This window comes from Callithrix jacchus, chromosome Y (genome assembly GCF_049354715.1).
Source record: "Callithrix jacchus isolate 240 chromosome Y, calJac240_pri, whole genome shotgun sequence".
NCBI classification, from domain to species: domain Eukaryota; kingdom Metazoa; phylum Chordata; class Mammalia; order Primates; family Cebidae; genus Callithrix; species Callithrix jacchus.
In genome coordinates this window covers 10259099-10279368 of record NC_133525.1, presented here as the reverse complement: position 1 = coordinate 10279368, position 20270 = coordinate 10259099, and the positions used below count along the sequence as shown (strand labels likewise).

The 20270-nt window shown below is 44.3% G+C and overlaps 1 long non-coding RNA gene across 1 annotated transcript; it reads right to left on the bottom strand.

The window, feature by feature from the left end:
- Positions 1–9976: 9976 nt before the first annotated feature.
- LOC144581279 (uncharacterized) lies at positions 9977–16484 on the bottom strand. The gene is made up of 2 exons (XR_013531890.1): positions 16144–16484; positions 9977–13327 (listed from the first exon to the last, which is right to left on the bottom strand). It is a non-coding gene; the product is annotated as an uncharacterized LOC144581279 (long non-coding RNA).
- Between the last annotated feature and the right edge of the window lie 3786 nt (positions 16485–20270).

Below are 20270 nucleotides of genomic sequence, written 5' to 3'. Positions count from 1 at the left end.
CAAGGTTCTGGAAAAGCAGATGACACGTGGCTTTTTGTGCCTTTCACTTAAGCCTCGTTGGATGTGGCTGAGTGTCCTAGATTTGTGAATTGTGGGTTTTTGCTTTGAGCATGCAGTATCTAATTAGTTCACGCATTCATTCAACAAACATTCAAGGCATACCTGTCATTTTTGTTGTTAATTTCAACTTATTTTCTTCAACCTCCACTCCCCACCCCTTTCAACCGATTCTCCTGCCTCAGTGTCCCAAGTAGGTCAGACTACAGGTGCCCACCTGCAGAAACCTCTTGCCCAGCTAATTTTTGTACTTTCAGTAAACACAGGATTTCATCACATTAGTCAAGCTGGTTTCAAACTCCTGACCTCAAGCGATCCACCCACCTTGGCCTCCCAAAGTGCTGGGATTACAGGTGTGAGTCACCGTGCCCGGCCTTTTTTTTTTTTTTTTTGGTATTTTTAGTAGAGACCACGTTTTGTCATGTTGACCAGGCTTGTCTCAAACCCCTGACCTCAGGTGATCCACCTGTCTTGTGCTAGGATTACAGGCATGAGCCACCGCACCCAGCCTCAATTTCAACTTTTATTTTAGGTATGAGGGTACATGTGTAGGCTTGTTTACATGGATATATCACACCCAGATAGTGAGCATAGTACTCAACAAGTAGTTTTCCAACCCATGCTTCCTTTCCTTCCTCCGCACTCCTTGTGGAGTCCCCAGTGTCTGCTGTTCCCATCTTTATGTCCACGAGTGCCCAGTGTTTAGCTTCCACTTATAAATGAGAACATGCAGTATTTCCTTCTCCATTGCTGTGTTAGTTCACGTAGGATAATGGTCTCCAGTTCCACCCACATTGCTGCCAAAGACACGGCTTCTTTCTTTTTTGTGGTTACATAGAATTCCATGCTGCCTATGTCCCACGTTTCCCTTCTCCACTCCACCACTGATGGACATTTAGGTTGATTTCAGGTCTTTGGTACCACGGAGAGTGTGGCAATGAAGATGCAAGCAATGCATGTCTCTTCTGACTCACACATGTGCTAGGTGTCAGGTATGCAACAAAGAAGAAAAAGTAGGTTTATAGGGCCAGGCGCGGTGGCCCAAGCCTGTAATCCCAGCACTTTGGGAGGCCTAGGCGGGTGGATCACGAGGTCAAGAGATCGAGACCATCCTGGTCAACGTGGTGAAACCCTGTCTCTACTAAAAATACAAAAAAACTAGCTGGGCATGGTGGTGCACACCTGTAGTCTCAGCTACTCAGGAGGCTGAGGCAGGAGAATTGCCTGAACCCAGGAGGCAGAGGCTGCAGTGAGCCGAGATCACACCATTGCACTCCAGCCTGGGTAACAAGAGCGAAACTCCGTCTCAAAAAAAAAGTAGGTTTATAACAAGAAACAAACACAAACAGCGAAAGCAGACAATTGCAGTGTGATATTATAGGATGTGAGGGATGTGCACTGAGGTCTTAGGGTAACTAAACTCAGCTTTGCTTTAGAAGAGGTTTCTGCAGAGGGCGGTGATCACACAGGATGGGGAGGGTAAAGGGAGCAGGCTGGGAGGATCGAAGTCCGTGGGCAGAGGAAGGTGGACAGTAATGAGGACACTTAGGAAGAAGAGCCCAGGGCCACTGTGTGGGCCAACCCCGTGAACGTCGTCAACCCTCATCTCCCCAAATTCATATGCTGAAACTCGAAACCCCAGTGGGATGGTACTTGGAGATGTAACCCTTGGCAGGTAATTAGTATTAGATAAGGTCATGAAGGTACAGTCTTTGTGATGAGATTAGGGTCCTTATGCAAAACACAAGAGACACCAAAGCTCTTTCTCCACCATGTGAGGGCACAGCAAGAAAGAGGTCGTTCACGAGCCGGAAAGAGAGCCCTCCCCGGGAATCAAAGCCACAAGAGCCTCGATCTCAGACTTCCAGCCTCCAGAACTGCGAGAAGATAAATATGTGTTGCTTCATCCACCCAGTCCATGGCACTTGGTTACAGCAGCCCCAGCTGACAAATACACCAGCTACGATGAATTATCTAGACTACTGACCAGTCAACATTTACCCCATTCCTCAGTGACACAGAGAAAAGGCAAATTAGCTAACGTCAACCTCACAGTCCCTGAGGGATGGCTCCTAACAGTCTCTGTGCCCTGGAAGTCACATTGTCTCCACTAATCCATCACTTGCCTATGCAGGGCTTGGAGAACGATTTCCAACAACTTCCACGTGTCTGTGGAATGGACCTCAGTGCCGCTGCAATTGGAATGCAACAGTGCAATTAACAAAGAGATCTGGTGCTTTCTTGACCATCAGAGTAGGGTATGAATTTGAACCAACACTCATGGACATCCATCCATTCCATTTTTACAAATAAGCCCATATTCCAAAACCAAGTTGCAATAGATAGTAGGCAATGTGTGAAGAAAGCTGAGCCCAAGCTCTGTTCTGTTTGTACCTCAGTTTATTCCGTAGCTGAATGAACCGTGGAAAGCATAAGATACAGGAAGAGAAACGACTGAAACTCCCATTGATGCCTAGTGTTCCATTATTGGAATGCTAAGCATGTGGGAGTTATTCATATCCTACTACTCAAGGTCATCGCCAAGGTCTGATTGCAAAAATTCAAAAAAATTGCAACCTCAGGCATAAATGGGTTATTTTTGTTCCTGGCCCTCTGGGTCCACAAGAGGGAAGCCAGACTTCTGGGATCTTAAGACCAGGGCTCCTCTGACAGCTGGGGGTGGGGGATGGGGGGTGGGGGTGGGGAAAGAAGGCATGGCAGGGGGCTCAACAGCTTAGGGCTGGGCTGGCGGCTTCAGTCACTGCCTGATGAGCCACCCTGACCCAGGTAGGATGAGGTGTTTGAAGCCGCTGTGCTTCTAGGGTTACAAGAAGCTGTATACAGATTCTTGTTCTGCAAGCTGGGGCCCGTGGTTGCTCTATGGAACACTGGAGCATTGAGAGAGGATCCTGTGGTCCCAGCTGCTCAGTAGGCTGAGGTGGGAGGATCGCTTCAATGATGAGTTGGAGGTTTTGGTGAGTGACAGTTGCTCCACTGCACTCCAGCCTGGGCAACGGAGTGAGACCTTGCTAAAAAAAGAAAACAAATTGAGTCCATAGCCACGTGCTCCCACTGACACATGAAACAAACCTTTTCTAAACCCGTTATGTTAAATTGATTTGTTGGTTAAATTATGTTAATTGTCTCCCAGGTTCAAGCAATTCTCCTTCAAGCATGCTTCAGCCACTTGGGTAAACTGGTGTGTGCCACCATGCCAGGTTAATTTTTGTATTTTTAGTAAAGAGGGGATTTCACCATGTTGGCCAGGCTGGTCTTGAACTCCTGACCTCAAGTGATCCACCTGCCTCAGCCTCCCAAAGTGCTGGGATGACAGGTGGCGATCCACTGTGCCTTAACAGCAACATCTGTATAAAGGTAAGTTACTTGGGTGGATTAAGTTACTGGGCACACAGGTGTGTGTGTGTGTGTGTGTGTGTGGTGTGCGTGTGCGTGTGTGCATATGGTGGAAATGCTCTAAGGCAGTTAGCATCTGCAATCCTAAGCCCTGAGTGGCAGAGTCCACAAAGCAGTTGATGCATTTCAATTCTTTCAGACTCCCCTGACCCTAAAGAGGACTGAAGCTGTGACACCGGCTACAAAGTGGATGGACCTCAAAAGCTGGATGCTGAGTGAAAGAAGCCAGACACAGAAGGATGCATTGTGTAGGATTCCATTTCTTGGAAATCTCCAGAACAGGCAAATCTGCAGAGACAGAAAGCACATTGCCGGTTGCCAGGGGCTGGAGAGATGTGGGAATGAATATATCATGGGTTGTATTATGTCCCCCCAAACTTCCTGTATTGAAGCTTTACCCTTTAGTACTTCAGAATGTGACTTTGTTTGGAAATAAGATCATTGCAGATGTATTACGTTGGTGCAGAAGTAATTGTAGTTTTCACCATCACTTTTTTTTTTTTTTGAGATCGGGTCTCATTCTGTTGCCCAGGCTGGAGTGCAGTGGTACCATCTCAGCTCACCGCCACCTCTGCCTCCCAGGTTCAATCGATTCTCCTGGCTCAGCCTCCTGAGTAGCTGGGATTACAGGCACGCACCACCACACCAGGCTAATTTTGTATTTTTTTTTTTTTTTTTTGAGACGGAGTTTTGCTCCTGTTACCCAGGCTGGAGTGCAATGGCATGATCTCGGCTCACCGCAACCTCCATCTCCTGGGGTCAGGCAAATCTCCTGCCTCAGCCTCCTGAATAGCTGAGACTACAGGTACGCACCACCATGCCCAGCTAATTTTTTGTATTTTTAGTAGACACTGGGTTTCACCATGTTGACCAGGATGGTCTCAATCTCTTGACCTCGTGATCCACCCACCTCGGCCTCCCAAAGTGCTGGAATTACAGGCTTGAGCCACCACACCTGGCCTAATTTTGTATTTGTAGTAGAGATGATGTTTCTCCATGTTGGCCAGGCTGGTCTTGAACTCCTGACCTCAGGTGATCTACCCACTTTGGTTTCCCAAAGTGCTGGGATGACAGGCATGACCCACCATGCCCAGCACCTTTTTTTTTTTTGACACAGTCTTACTGTCACTTAGGCTGTAGTGCAGGGGCATGATCTCAGCTCACTGAAACCTCTACCTCCCAGATTCAAGTGATTCTCCTGCCTCAGACTCCCAAGAAGCTGGGATTACAGGCATGTACCACCATGTCCAGCTAATTTTTGTATTTTTAGTAGAGATGGGGTTTTACTACGTGGTCAGGCTGGTCTTGAACTCCTGACTTCAGGTGATCCACCCGCCTCGGCCTCCCAAAGTGCTGGGATTACAGGCGTGAGCCACCTCGCCTGGCCTGAAGCATGTTTTTATGAGAGCCCCAGGAAGGCAATATAGGAAACAACTGCTAAGGGGACTTCTTTTGTGGCCGTGAAAACGTCTTGGACGTAGGCAGAAGTGGTGGTCTCAGAAGACTGTGAAAGCAGCAAGTGCCCTGAATTGTTCACTTTAAAATGGTGAATTCTCCTGTCATCCAGGCACTGTGGGAGGCCGAGGTAGGTGGATCACTGAGGTCAGGGGTTCGAGACCAGCCTGGCCAACATGGTGAAACCCCATCTCTATTAAAAATATAAAAATTAGCCAGGTGTGGTGGTGCGTGCCTGTAATCCCAACTACTTGGCAGGCTGAGGCATGAGAATTGCTTGAACCCGGGAAGCGGAGGTTGCAGTGACATGAGATCACACCACTGCACTCCAGCCTGGGTGACAGATAGATAGAGACTCAGTGTCAAAAAAGAAAAAGAAATAAAACCGGTTATTTCTATGATTTGTGAATTTCGCCTTAATAAAAAAAGATGTTTCTCAAAAAAAGTGAGTAATTAGGTTCAAGTCTCTCAGATGAAATGGAGGTGTCAAATAATTGCTACGATTTCCACCACCCTAACATGTGCTGGACAGTGTCGTAGTATTCTACATGCTTCAGGTAGGAGTAGATAGGCTTTTCTGTATAAGGTCAGACAGTAAAGGTGTTTATCTTTGCAAACTGCACGGATTCTGCAGCAATATGTAACCAATGTCTGTGCCAAATGGACTTTATTTATGGACATTGAAAGTTGAGTGCCACATAGTTTTCATGCATTACAAAATATTGCTGTTCTTTCAAGTTTTAAAAATTATTCAGACACATAAAAACCATTTCTGGCTGGGCACCCTGGCTCACGTATGCAATGCCAGCACTTGGGGAGGCAGAAGCAGATGGGTCACCTGGGGTCAGGAGTTTGAGAACAACCTGGCCAACGTGGGGTGAAGCCCTGTCTCTACTAAAAACACAAAAATTAGCTGGGTGTGGTATTTGAAAACTTACGTAACTATAGATGACTTTCCAATGAAGCGTAGAAATACAGAAAGCTGTTTTTAAAAAATTCATGTCCCAGCCAGGCACAGTGACTCACGCCTGTAATCTCAGCACTTTGGGAGGCCAAATTGGGAGATCACTTGAGGTCAGGAGTTTGAGACCAACCTGGCCAACATGGTGAAACCCTGTCTCTACTAGAAATGCAAAAATAGCCGGGTGTGGTGGTGTATGCTTGTAATCCCAGATGCTCAGGAAGTTGAGGCAAGAGCATTGCTTGAACGTGGGAGGTTGCAGTAAGCCAAGATAGCACCACTGGACTCCAGCCTGGGTGACAGAGTGGGACTCCGTCTCAAAACAAACAAATAAATAAATAACTCTCCATCAGAGAGAAACAAAAAACCTTTGCCCCCTGTAAAACACACACATACAGACACACACACACACACACACACACACCATGGCAAGACAACTTTAGCCAATCAGATTTTGCACAACAGAAATAAGAAAGTCTATCAAAATCTATGTATGAAGCACAATACTGAAATATGCTACATGCAAACGTATAACACACAGGAACTTGACTTGCGAATAGTGACACAACAATCCTAAAGAAAATAACAAAACTAAAGCATAGCACCAGATAAGACTGAAGAACAGAAAGATGGCTAACGTAAGGTGATGCATTATGTGATTTTATTTAATTCACCGGATTAATGGGCCAGGCTAGAAAACCATACAATCGTCATGATGCCCCCGCAAAAGCACTCGATTGAATTTAATACCCATTCCCGACAAACGTTCTTAACAAAGGAATAGAAACATTTTTCATGATTTTATACATGAAGACCTGTTGTATCCCCATGAAGTGTTAGAAGAGATATGTTTTTGGGCCAGGTGAGGTGGCTCACGACTGTAATCCCAGCACTTTGGGAGGCCGAGGTGGGTGGATCACGAGGTCAAGAGATCGAGACCATTCTGGTCAACATGGTGAAACCCCGTCTCTACTAAAAATACAAAAAAAAATTAGCTGGGCATGGTGGCGCGTGCCTGTAATCGCAGCTACTCGGGAGGCTGAGGCAGGAGAATTGCCTGAACCCAGGAGGCGGAGGTTGCGTTGAGCCTAGATCGTGCCATGGCACTCCAGCCTGGGTAACAAGAACAAAACTCTGTCTCAAAAAAAAAAAAGATACAGTGTTTTCATTTTATATATAAAAAGCTGTTGTATCCCCACAAAAATGTTAAAAGAATAGGTACAGTTTTTTCATAATTTTATATATGAAAACCTGTTGTATCCATGACTGTATGTGTGCCCATGTGAGTCATGAATTAAGGAGTTAGTATAGCACAGAATTAACAGAAGTAGTTTACATTTATAAAATATGAAAGCTACAAATCAATATAAAAATATGAAAATGCTCAATCTTAACCATCACATTGCTCAAAAGAAAAAAAATGAGGAAAAATCATGAAAATGCTAATGAAGAAATACAAAAAAAGTCAACTCAAAAACGAGATGTATCTTATACTGATTCGAGATTACAAACATTCCTAAATTATTCTGTAAATTTAATGTAATCTTTATACAAATATTAGGATTTTTCTTAGAATGGACAAGCTAATTCAAAAACATAAATGAAAAACTAAACAGCAAAAATGACCAAAAACATCCTGACAAGATGAATGGGAAAGGCAGTGAGTCTTGTCACATATGAAAAACTGTAATTCTCAAGCGACAGTCATTAAAATCAGCTGGCATTACCTCATTTGCAAACAGAGTGATCAATGAGAGACAGGAGAGGACAGAAAGTCTGCCCACCGACCTTGGGACATACATGAATTTCACACATGATGTAAACTGCATTTTAGATCAGTGGCGAAAACATGGATTATTCAATAAACAGTTTGAGAATAATGAGACTATCACATGGTGGGAAAAATTCTGGACTCTTTTCCTCACTTCCTAAACAAAAAGTGCATCCCTGAGAACCCAAATATTTTAACTTAATAAAGAAAAAAAATTCCCACAAAAGTGTTAGAAAAATATGCGTGTTCCTTTTTTTCAATAAAGTTGTGTGGACAAAGCTGCTCTAAATATTACAGAAGACCAGAAACCGTTAATTTAACACATAAAAATAGTAACACTAGAATAAAAAATAAAATGCCACTTAAATATTCAAAAGGTAAGGATAGAGTGAAAAAGCGAATTTGCTCTCGACTTCACTAAAGGCACAATCTTTCATATGTAAAGAGTTCCTATAGATCAATAAGAATTGGACTGACAACATAAAAAAATGAACAAAGTACAGTTCAACTGGTTTCTGGAAACCGAATGCAAATGGCTTCTGAACACATGGATTCTCAACCTCACTCAAGATAAGAGAAATGCAGTGTTAACAGAGTTGACTGGATATCATTTTTCAACTGAGAGATTGGCCATGATCAGAAAGTTTTCTGTGCTCCTAGGAAACAGATATGAGGCATCATTCAAGTCCTGTGAATTTGCACAATGTCTAGGGGGAGTGGTTTGACAGTGTCCATGAACAATCAAACATGCAACACTTTTCTACCTAAGAAAGCTAAATTAGTTCAACCACTGTGCAAGACAGTGTGGTGATTCCTCAAGGACCTGGAAATAGAAATTCCATTTGACCCAGCAATCCCATTACTGGGTATATATCCAAAGGATGATAAATCATTCTTTTATAAAGACACAGCACACGTATGTTCATTGCAGCACCTGCTTACAATAGCAAAGATCGGGAACCAACTCAAATGCCCATCAATGATAGACTGGACAGGGAAAATGTGACACATATACACATGGAATACTATGCAGCCATCAAAAATGATGAGTTCGTGTCCTTTGTTGGGACACAGATGAAGCTGGAAACCATCATTCTCAGCAAACTGACACAAGAACAGAATATTAAACACTGTATGTTCTCACTCTTAGGCGGGTGTTTAACAGTGAGAACACATGGGTACAGGGAGAGGAGTATCACACACTGGGGTCTGTTGGGGGGAAATAGAGGAGGAAGAGTGGGGGATAGGGAGGTTGCGGAGGGATAACATGGGGAGAAATGCCAGATAAAGGTGACGGGGGGGATGGAGGCAGCAAACCACTTTGCCACACATGTATCTATGCAACAATCCTGCATGATCTACATGTGTACCGCAGAACCTATATTACGATATATATATCTACATAAAGCTACCTTTAGACATTTATTACAACCAATTCACTTACCTGAGCTCACAATCATGTACTGCCTACAGTGGTCATGGCAGCATTTCCCCGACAGTAAACACCTGACCACAGCTTACGTGGCCCGGATTGCAATGCATCCTCTGCCTTGTTAAAAAGAATGAATGAGCCAAGGGTCTTTTTGTTGACTGACACTGCCCAGCCTGTACAGAGGCTCAGTAAACACTTGCAGAATAAACACAGAAAAATTTCTCTCTGTAAGAAGTTAGAGATTGGCTCTGATACCAAGTACCATACTATTCCAAATACTATTATTGGGGAAATTTATAAAGTATTTTATTCTATGTTCTGTTAGGCCTTAAATGCTTTTTTTTTTTTTTTTTTGAGACAATCTTGCTCTGTCACCCAGGCTGAGTGTGCAGTGGGGCAATCCCAGTTCACTGCAACCTCCGCCTCCTGGTTTTATGAGATTCTCCTGCCTCAGCCTCCCAAATAGCTGGGACTACAGGTGCGTTCCACCACGCCCGGCTAATTTTTGTATTTGCAGTAGAGCTGGGGTTTTACCATGTTGGCCAGGCTAGTCTCTGACTCCTGGCCTCAAGTCATCTGCCTGCCAAGGCCTCCCAAAATGCTGGGATTACAGGTGTGAGCCATCGAGCCCAGACCAGCCCTCACCTAACATTCTCAAAATCACTGGACTTTCTTTACATGGAAGTTCCAAAACAATGAAACAAGCAGTTGTTCTACCCAGTATTTAATGATCTAACAAGCCACATAATTTAAACTCTATTTTTCCAATAACCCACGTTCAATAAAATTCTGTTTATTTTTATGTCCATGAGGAATGAAAATGAATCATCTACAAAGACAGACATCCCCCCGCTCCATTAAAAAGTAAGTCGTTGACACATTTCTTGGAAGTATAGATTTATTTGTAAATAAGCCCTAATTTGACATATATAAAAAATACTTCTTTTTTTAACTATTCTTTTTACTGTTCTGCTTCTTGTTTAATGAATTATTTCTGTGGATAGTATGATTACAATACTTACAAAAATGCCAATGTTATTCACAGAATGACAACAAATTTAAGGTATTTTTTCTTTATATTATTATAAAGCTGGTCAGTGTGAAAAATCTGACCTCAAAGACAGTTCTCGATGATTTATTGGGGAGACCTAGAAATACCACCCTCTAGCTTTATAACAAGTGGTTGGTCATTCAGCAAAGTGTTCAGGCATGCTGGTCCACCCACCCTTCAGCTGTCAAAGATTCAACAGACCAAGAATTAAGTGTAAAAGCCTCTGTGCCACCTATGTCACTAAGGGCACTACCTACCTTACATATGTAAGCGGTCCCTGTAGACCAATAAGAAAAGGACCCGTCACGCATATAAAAACAAAGAGAAATTCAAATGTTTTCCAGAAATGGAACACAGATAATTTTCAACACATGGATTCTCACTCAAGATAAGAGAACTACAATGTAAGATAGTCCATGTGGTATCATTTTTCAACTAAGATGTTGGCAATAATCAGAAAGTTTGTACTCTCCGGAGACAGATGTGAGCCATCATTTAAGTCTTGGGCATTTACATTACAAACCTTCTATGGGGAATGGTCTGGTGTCCATAAACAATTAAACATGTACATCCCTGGTTGACCCTCTCAAAGGGTGGAGCGGGTAAGTCATTTGTGATGTGTCAATACATTCTAGAGAATCGACAATGTCATCTCCACACACCTGAACCACAGGTAACATCCTATAGGTATTTGTTCAAGGAAGCAATGAAAGGGTGACAAAAATAGACAAGGAGTTCCTGTCATTGTTCTCACCCAGTTTTATGCACTCCAAGTTATCAGGAATGTCAAAATTAGAAGCGGTAACTCCAGTGCCAGAAAGAGCCAGCTGAGTGTGCCCATCAATATCCTGAGAATGACGGGATGTGAAAAGGTGTCGAATTCTCAACAGCAGGCAGACTGCTTGGATGACCTCCACCCCCAGAACTGAAATGGAAGGCAGCATTTCTGAGTTTGGAAATGGGAAAGGCCCAGCATTTATAACTGACTCCTTCATCCAACCTCTTTCCCCAGATCAGACGACTTTTGACATGGGTATGGCAACACCATACCTTTGTGCAGAGAGATTCACGGGAAACCTAGCCTCTGTGACATGCAGCAGCTCTCGACACCATCATCAGTGACAAGATGAAACGTTGCCTTGAAACTGTCTTTCTCTGGATGCCTGTTGTAACAGCTTCACGTTAACCTGCCTGTGCCACTACAGACAACTGAAGATACCCTAATTTTGTGGTGGAGGGAAGTCTATGGATGAAGTCAATCCCATCCCAAATATCAGGACTTTAGATCTTTACGAGATTAGCACAAAAGGCAAGTGGAGCTCTCTCCAAGCTTTTATAGACACACATTGCAATGTGTGCATTGCCCTCAGTGGGGAACCAGTTCTCAATGTGGAAAAGTTGTCACGTGTTACAGAGAAGAGAACAGGCTTTCAGTTAATCCCAACTTATTAGAAAGGGTATGAGGGTCTTCTTGGACACAAAGCTGTGTGACCCCCACATTCAACCCACCTTTTACATCAATGTAGTTCAACACTGTGTGAAGACTGGACAGACTCTTAGCAAATTTGTGATATTTAAGTCATATAAACTCAAGAGAACACAGGGAGTATCTGGGTGCAGGTGAGTATCAGGATGCAGGGAGTACCTGGATGCAGGGGACTATCTGGAAGCAGGGACTCAGGGGGTACCCTGGATACAGAAGGTAGCTGAATACAGGGAGAATCTAGATGCAGGGAGTATCTGGATGGAGGAGAGTAACTGGATGGAAGGGAGTATATGGATATAAGGGAGTATCTGGATTTGAGTATCTGGATTGAGGAGAGTATCTGGATGGAAGGGAGTAACTAGATTAAAGGGAAGATCTGGATGGAGGAAACTATCTAGAAGGAAGGGAGTATGTGGCTAGAGGAGAGTAACTGAATAGAAGGGAGCATCTGGTTGGAGGAAGAGTATCTGGATGGGAGGGAGTATCTGGATGGAGGAGAGTATTTGGATGAAATGGAGCATCTGAAGGGAGGAGAGTACCTGGACACAAGGAGTATCTGCATGCAGGGATTACCTAGCTTCGGAGAGTATGTGGATTCAGGGGAATAACTGGAAGCAGGGAGTATCTGGACTTGGGGTGAGCACCAGAATGTAGGGGAAATCTGGATGCAGGGAGCACATGGCTACAAACCAGAATCTGAATGGAGGAGCATATCTGGATGCAGGGAGCACAAGGATATAGCGGAGTATCTGGAAGCAGGGAGCAACTGGACTCTCAGGGGTGCACCTGCATGCAGGGAGAGCATCTGGATGGAGGACAGTATCTGGCTGTAGGGACTACCTGGATTCAGAGGAGTATCTGGAAGCAGGAAGTACTGGACATGGGGGTAACCTAGCTGCCGGGAGAGTATCTGGAAACAGGAAGTATCTGAATGGAGGACAGTATCTGGCTGTAGTATCTGGGTGAAGAAGAGCACTGGTCCCGATGTGGCAGGACAGGAAAAGGAAAAGAGGCCTAAGAGGAAATTTTTGAAATAAAGAGCTGGCAGTTAGGCTGAAATTCTGCCTTAAAGTCCCAGAAAAGGAGAACTTGGAACCCCCATTCCATTAAATGCCTACAGCCTTCTTTAACATCTGTCCTCGGCAAAACATTTAGGTAAGAGAAAGTACTTGGTTTCTAATTTCTTTTTATTAGTCTAACATGAAAAAGAAACGTCCTCCAATAAAAGAAATACTGAAGAAACAAATTGAAGGGCTTACCTTATTTTAATTAAAAAAAAAAAATGTCAAGGCTACCGTGGGAGTTTCAGACGTGCTCAATGCACACCTGATTTGTAAACAAGCGAGATTCCAACTAAGGGTGCCTCGGTGCAGCTGATATTTGACTTATAGGGACATAATAATGGCAAGCCTTTCACATCCCATGGGAAACCCCCCTGGGTCTTGGAGAATGGGGGTCCAAGTCCCTGTCCCCGTTTGGATGTAAAATTCATCGTTAGTAAACAACATTCACCCAGCGACAACAAGCAAAGAACATCTCAAGATTAAAACAAAGAATCCGCCGTGAACAGAAGGCCTCCGTCTCTGCTCTCACACAGCTGTTCTTTGGGGAGGAGCCTCCAGCAGGTGTCCTAACCCTGCTGACACCAGCTGGGCTGTTTCCACTGACAATCTTCTATTTCTCCAAAAGAGTATGCTGAACTGTGGGAAGCAGGGAGAAAAGAGTCATTCCCAGTTCCCTGAGTACTCAGGTGAACATAACTTCCTAAAACTTTCAGGAGCTAGCGATTTTATTTCCGCATCAGAAAAATGGGTCCAAAGATCATCACAAAAAAAGCAAAACTGTAAATCTCAACCAATTCGATCAATTTCACTGAACGATGCCATGCCTACAACAACAACAAAAAAATGGATACTGCAGAAGAAGCAGAAGGAAAACCAGGGAAGACATTTTCCACTAACGATGTCACAGAGACAGTAACAAATGCCTGTCAGTTACCGAATGGCAGAATACATGTTCTCAGTGAGAGAGTGTACTTTTTACTATCTGAAAGACACAGGGCTGAGATTTTCTGGTCTGTTCATTTAAGTTTTGGAAATTTTATTTTACATGTCAGTCTTAAAACTATTTTGGAGGGAGAAGCTGGGATTTGGAAGAAGGAATTAAAGACAACGGCATTTTTCTTCCAAATAGGCTGGCAGGAAACAGTGGGATGCAAAGCCCTTCGGGTAACAAGAGCCCCACACATACACATCAATGTTCTTGCTAAGGAAGCTAGACAATGTCCTTACAACGGGCAGAAGAAATCTTCCTTCCATAAGATAATAGCTTGGGCCTGGTGCGGTGGCTCAAGCCTGTAATCCCAGCACTTTGGGAGGCCAAGGCGGGTGGATCACGAGGTCAAGAGATCGAGACCATCCTCGTCAACATGGTGAAATCCCTTCTCTACTAAAAATTCAAAAAATCAGCTGGGCACGGTGGCATGCACCTATAATCCCAGCTACTCAGGAGGCTGAGGCAGGAGAATTGCCTGAACCCAGGAGGCGGAGGTTGCGGTGAGCTGAGATCGCGCCATTGCACTGCAACCTGGGTAACAGTGTTTTTTTGAAACTCTCTCTCAAAAAAAAAAAGATAATAGCTTGTTCTAAACATCTTTCCCCGAGTTGAAAGAGCAGTCAGCGACAAATCCACTTTTTTTTTTTGTTTTGAGATGGAGTTTCACTCTTGCTGCCCAGGATGGAGTGCAATGGCTTGATCTTGGCTCACTGCAACATCTGCGTCCTGGATTCAAGCAGTTCTCCTGACTCAGCCTCCTGAGTAGCTGGAATTGCAGGCATGCACCACCATGCCCAGCTAAGTTTTTTTTTGTTTTTAAAGTAAGGACTTGTTTTCTCCATGTTGGTCAGGCTAGTCTCAAACTCTCAACCTCAGGTGATCTCCCTCCTTGGCCTCCTGAAGTGCTGGGATGACATGTGTGAAATGCCGCACCTGGCGAGACACTAACTTTCTAAAAGTCTCTATCTTTAAAATTCAAGGCCAAGTGCCTTGGCTCACGCCTGTCATCCTGACACTTTGTGAGGCCAAGGTGGGCAGATCACTTGAGGTCAGGAGTTACAGACCACTCTGGCCAACATGGTGAAAGCCCCGTCTCTATTAAAAATACCATGAAAATTAGTGGGGTATGGTGGCATGTGCCTGTAGTCCCAGCTACTCAGGAGGCTGAGGCAGGAGAATCGTTTGAACCTGGGAGGCGGAGGTTGCAGTGAGTCGAAACCGCACCACTACACTCCAGCCTGGGTGACAGAGAGAGACTCCATCTCCACACACACACACACACACACACACACACACACACACACACACACACAAATTAGAATACTTTAGATCATTTTATTGAAAATACATCTCAATTTGATGGCTCTTATTAAAAACAAATGCTGCATCTCTCAGGCAAAAGGTTCCAGCTTATGCCCAAATAAGAGAAAGAAAGCATGCATATATATATACACACACACACACACACGTTTCTTTCTTGTCATTTTCAAAAGTGGTTCTGATGGCAAAATGCCTGCCTTTCACCCTGAGAAGCTAGCTTCTCACGAATTAAAGAGACTCCTCTTGACCACGTTTGCCACCTGGTTGGGAGGATTTTTAGAAAGTGACAGCAGGCTGGGTGTGCTAGTTTATGCCTGGAATCCCAGCACTTTGGGAGGCTGAGGTGGGAGGATCGGTTGAACTCAAGATGGCCAACATAGTGAGACCCTGTCTGGGCAACCTGGTGAGATCTTGTCTCTACAGAATAAAAAAAAACAAATCTGCCAGGCATGGTGCTGCACGCCTGTGGTCTCAGCTAATCAGCTCAGGAGGCTGAGGCTGTGGTGGGTTATGGTCATGCCACTGCACTTGGACCTGGGTGACAGTGAGACCCCGTCTCTGCCAACGAAACAACAGTTTACAGCGAAACTTGACAAGCAATATTTCAGGAGATCGACTTTTAATTCCGGTGCACAGGAGCCAGCTGTGGACTTCCTGATGATGCACCAATGGTGTGCTACAGTATCACTGTGTCACCGGTGCAGGAGTGCAATGGCAACGGTCTTGGCTCCCTGCAACCTGTGCCTCCTGTGTTCACGTGACTGTCCTGCCTGAGCCTCCCGAGTAGCTGGGATTACAGGTACCTGCCACTACACCCAGCTAATTTTGTGTTTTCAGTAGAGATGAGGTTTCACCATGTTGGCCAGTCTGGTCTCGAACTCCTGGGAAAACTTCCTCAATCTTTTGTTAAAAAGAGACTTAGGCACATATACATCTTCTCTGGAGCCCCAGGCCCTAGGCAGTTGATACATTCATCGTCTTTTGAAAGAATCCCTCAAAAGCAACAAGACATGAAGGAACACATTCAAAGCCAAGCAACCAACTTTGAACGTGAGCAGAACGGCAAGATGGGAGCAGGTAGAGAAAACACAATAGGAACCCTGGCCGCATGTGCGAACCGCCGCTCCCCCGTCCTCCTTACCAGCTGGCTCTGCGCTGGAGTTCCAGTGATTCTCCATGTCCACCTCCCCTTGTTCTGCTGAAAACAAGAAAAAAAACACGCAGAGAGGCTCAGTGCAACAGAGCACCCACTCAGCATGCACACCAGACACCCAGGCTTTCCTGAGATTGGCGCTCCTATAGCTTGGGCCGGAGTGGTCAGTCCTAAACCCCAAACCCACTGGAAACATTGAGTCTAACGCTCACCTAAGTGATGACTTTGCCAGTATTTTGTTTTTGTCTCACTGCATATGTGTTTTTACTTTTTATTTATTTATTTTACTTGAATACATGTGCATAACGTGCAGGTGTGTGTTACACAGGTATACACGTGCCATGCTGGTTTGCTGCACCCATCAACCCGTCATCTACATTAGGTATTTCTCCTAATGCTCTCCCTCCCCAATCCCCCCAACCCCCTGCTATCCCTCCCCTAGCCCCCCACCCCCCAATAGGCCCCGGTGTGTGATGCTCCCCTCCCTGTGTCGGTGTGTTCTCATTGTTCAACTTCCACTTATGAGTGAGAACATGCAGTTTTTGGTCTTCTGTTCTTGTGTCAGTTTGCTGAGAATGATGGTTTCCAGCTTCATCCATGTTCCTGCAAAGGACACCAACTCATCCTTTTTTATGGCTGCATAGTATTCCATGTGCCACATTTTCTTTATCCAGTCTATCAGTGATGGGCATTTGAGTTGGTTCCAAGTTTTTACTATTGTGAACAGTGCCTTAATGAACATACATGTGCATGTGTCTTTATAGTAGAATCAGTTACAATCCTCTGGGTATATATACTCAGTAATGGGATTGCTGGGTCAACAGTATCTTATCATGGACGGTACAGGCACAGATGAACCTCACTAGAGTAATACAAGCAGTTTTATTTTCCTCTATTTTCAGGGTTTCTTTCCTCTCTCTAAGCTCTGAGAAAATGGCACATGGAAGCCATCATTGTCAAAAAAAAAAAAAAAAAAAAAAAACAAGAGCATGCATCTATGAAAGTATGATTCCTACTTATAACTGCCTCCCGACTCATCAAACAAATGCAGTTGGCTGGGTGTAGAGGCTCACACCTGTAATCCCAGCACTTCGAGAGGTTGAGGCAGGTGGATCACTTGAGGTCAGGAGTTCGAGATCAGCCTGGCCAAAATGGTGAAACCCCATCTCTACTAAAAATACAAAAGTTAACTGGGTGTGGTGTCAGACATGTGTAATCCCAGCTACTAGAGAGGCTGAGGCAGGAGAGTCGTTTGAACCTGGGAGGCAGAGGCTGCAGTGAGCTAAGATCACACCACTGTACTCCAGCCTGGGTGACAGGCTGGAGTTATTTATTATTCCAGTTATATTCTGGAGTTATCTGTTATTTATTATTAGATAACAATAAATAAATTTATTTATTATTAGATAACAATAAATAAATTTATTTATTTTTAAAATAATAAATCAATATATTTATTTTAAAACAAATTTATTTATTTTAAAAATAAAAATTTAAATAAATAAATAAAAATAAATGCAGAGAATCTCAGCAGATTGGATCTTTTTGGTACCTGGGAAAAGGACGTTTTTTCTTTGCGCCCAGATCATCCTTCTGAGGTTGAATCAGCTCTCCTAGCCTCCCTTCCACCTTCCCCAGAACGCAGAGTGATGGGAGCTGAGGCCTCAGACCACTAATAGCTGCTCCGGCCATCAGAGGTCAAGAGAGCCAAGGGGTCGCATGTACCTGGTTTTCTTCCTCCTCCAGCATGTTTCCCCAGTACTGCTTCTATTTCCACATTTCTTTGTAAACGTGTTTCAGACATGCCGCAGCACAGTCTGGTCTCCCCACACACCGTTGGCACAGCTTCCCTTCCGACGCACAGGATAAGCCAACAGTCTTAGAAATGTGCAAGAGAGGCACAGATCTATAGACATTTATCTTTTTCCAGAGCTGATGTGAAGGAACACTCACACTTTCAGCATGAAGGGAAACAGCAGGAGCTCATGGAATCCGTGGCCATGAGCATCCCCCTTGCCAAGAAGGTTATATGTGTAAAACAGCCCCGTCTGTGGTTCAAATGCCTTCGTAAATGAACATGGCCGCACGGCACAGCAGCGTAACTTATAACGACAGCAGCAGGGGGTGCCCTGCATTTATACGACATGAACGTGGGGGTACACAGCCCTTCTCTCCTCATCACTAAATGCTGCCCACATAAAGCGGCCAAAGTTCTAAGATTTAAGAAAAAAAGAGAGAGGAAAAACCCCAAAGAGGAGAACATTCCACACGACCTGAAAATGTTCACCCTGAACGTTGTTCGTTCTGCAGGTGCCAAGTTGTCAACATGGATGCACTTGGGAGCAAACTGTCCTGGCTAGAAATGGAAAACCTGCATTCATTTCAGAGGACAAAGAATTTCTCCCTCCCTCCTCACTGGTTAAAAAGCAAAAAGATATTCTTTTTATTCTTGTGATATTATAAAACACTACATAAAAGCTGGCAACTTCTAAACAGGGAAAAAGTCCTTTGAGAAGTATAAAGTCTCAGGCCAGGTGCGGTGGCTCACGCCTGTAATCCCAGCACTTTGGGAGGCCGAGGTGGGCGGGTCACAAGTCAAGAGATGGAGACCGTCCTGGCCAACATGGTGAAACTCATCTCTACTAAATATACATAAAATTAGCTGCGCATGGTGGTACGTGCCTGTAGTCCCAGCTACTGGGGAGGCTGAGTCAGGAGAACTGCTTGAACTCGGGAGGCTGAGGTTGCAGTGAGGTGAGATCGCACCACTGTACTCCAGCCTGGGCGACAGAGCAAAACTCTTTCGGAAGGAAGGAAGGAGGGAGGGAGGAAGGAAGGGGAAAAGCATAAAGTCTCACAAGGGCAAAGTCCATCTGTGCAAATGTTCCAACATCATGGACCTCTCAGGAGGAGAAACGGTCTCATGAGATGCTCCATACACCTCCACCCACACACCCTTCCCATCAAAAGTTAGACGAAGCATGCCACATTTGACAAGTCAACTTCAAACAATTTGCGGTGCTTTTCTTTCAGGCTAGAAACCCTCTGTAGCTATTAGAACCGTTAAGCAAAGTAATATGGCTTCAACGGGTCCCTATGCTTTGTGAATATGTATTTATACACAGACACCATGCATTGGGGTCAATCCTGAGACCATATCCCTGACAATCACTGTCCAGCAGTGGCTAATGTTTAAGCTGTGTTAGGTCAGACACTCTGGGAAACACAGGACATTCTGGAATCCGTACTGCTGTCACTGGGAGGCAGCTTTCACTGTGTAAGAGCTGAGACACCTTGGGAGACATCCTTTCAAGAGTAGGGGCCGTAGAGGTGACCACTGTGCGAAGATGACCACACGCATATGGGTCAGGGTTCTGTGCCCCCACACCACACAGCAGTGAGCACAGGAGGATCAAACTATCCATGCATAGCTGCAACTACTGCTCACCCATAAGGGTGGCTGTGCCTCATTTCCACAGGAGGGCAAATATGAAAAGTAAAAGACATAAGAAAGAAGTAAAAGGATTATGAAAAAAAAAAGAAAAAGAAAAAAGTCAAAGAAATAGAAAAAGAAAAAATGAAAACCGGAGAAGAAATAAAAGTAAAAAAGAAAAGTAAGTAAAAGAAAATAAAAGGAAAACCAGAAAAAATAAAAGAAAAAGAAAAAAATAAGAAACAAGAAAAGTAAAAGAAATAAAAAGAAAAAGGCCAGGTGTGGTGGCTCACACCTGTAATCCCAGCAGTTTGAGAGGCTGAGGCAGGCAGATCATCTGAGGTCAGGAGCTCAAGACCAGCCTGGCCAACATGGTGAAAACTTGTCTGTACTAAAAATACAAAAATCAGCCGGGCATGATGGCACACGCCTATAGTCCCAGCAAGTCAGGAGGCTGAGGCAGGACAATCGCTTGAACCCAGGAGGCAGAGGCTGCAGCGAGCCAAGACCGTGCCACCGCACTCCAGCCTGGGCAACAAAGTGAGACTCCATCTCAAAAAAGAAAAGAAAAAAAGAAAAAAAAAAAAACGAAGCAAAGTAAGAAGAAAAAGTAACATAGAACAAAATAACTTAAAAAAAATAGAAGAAAAAAATAAGAAAAGTAAAAGAAGAGAAAGAAAAG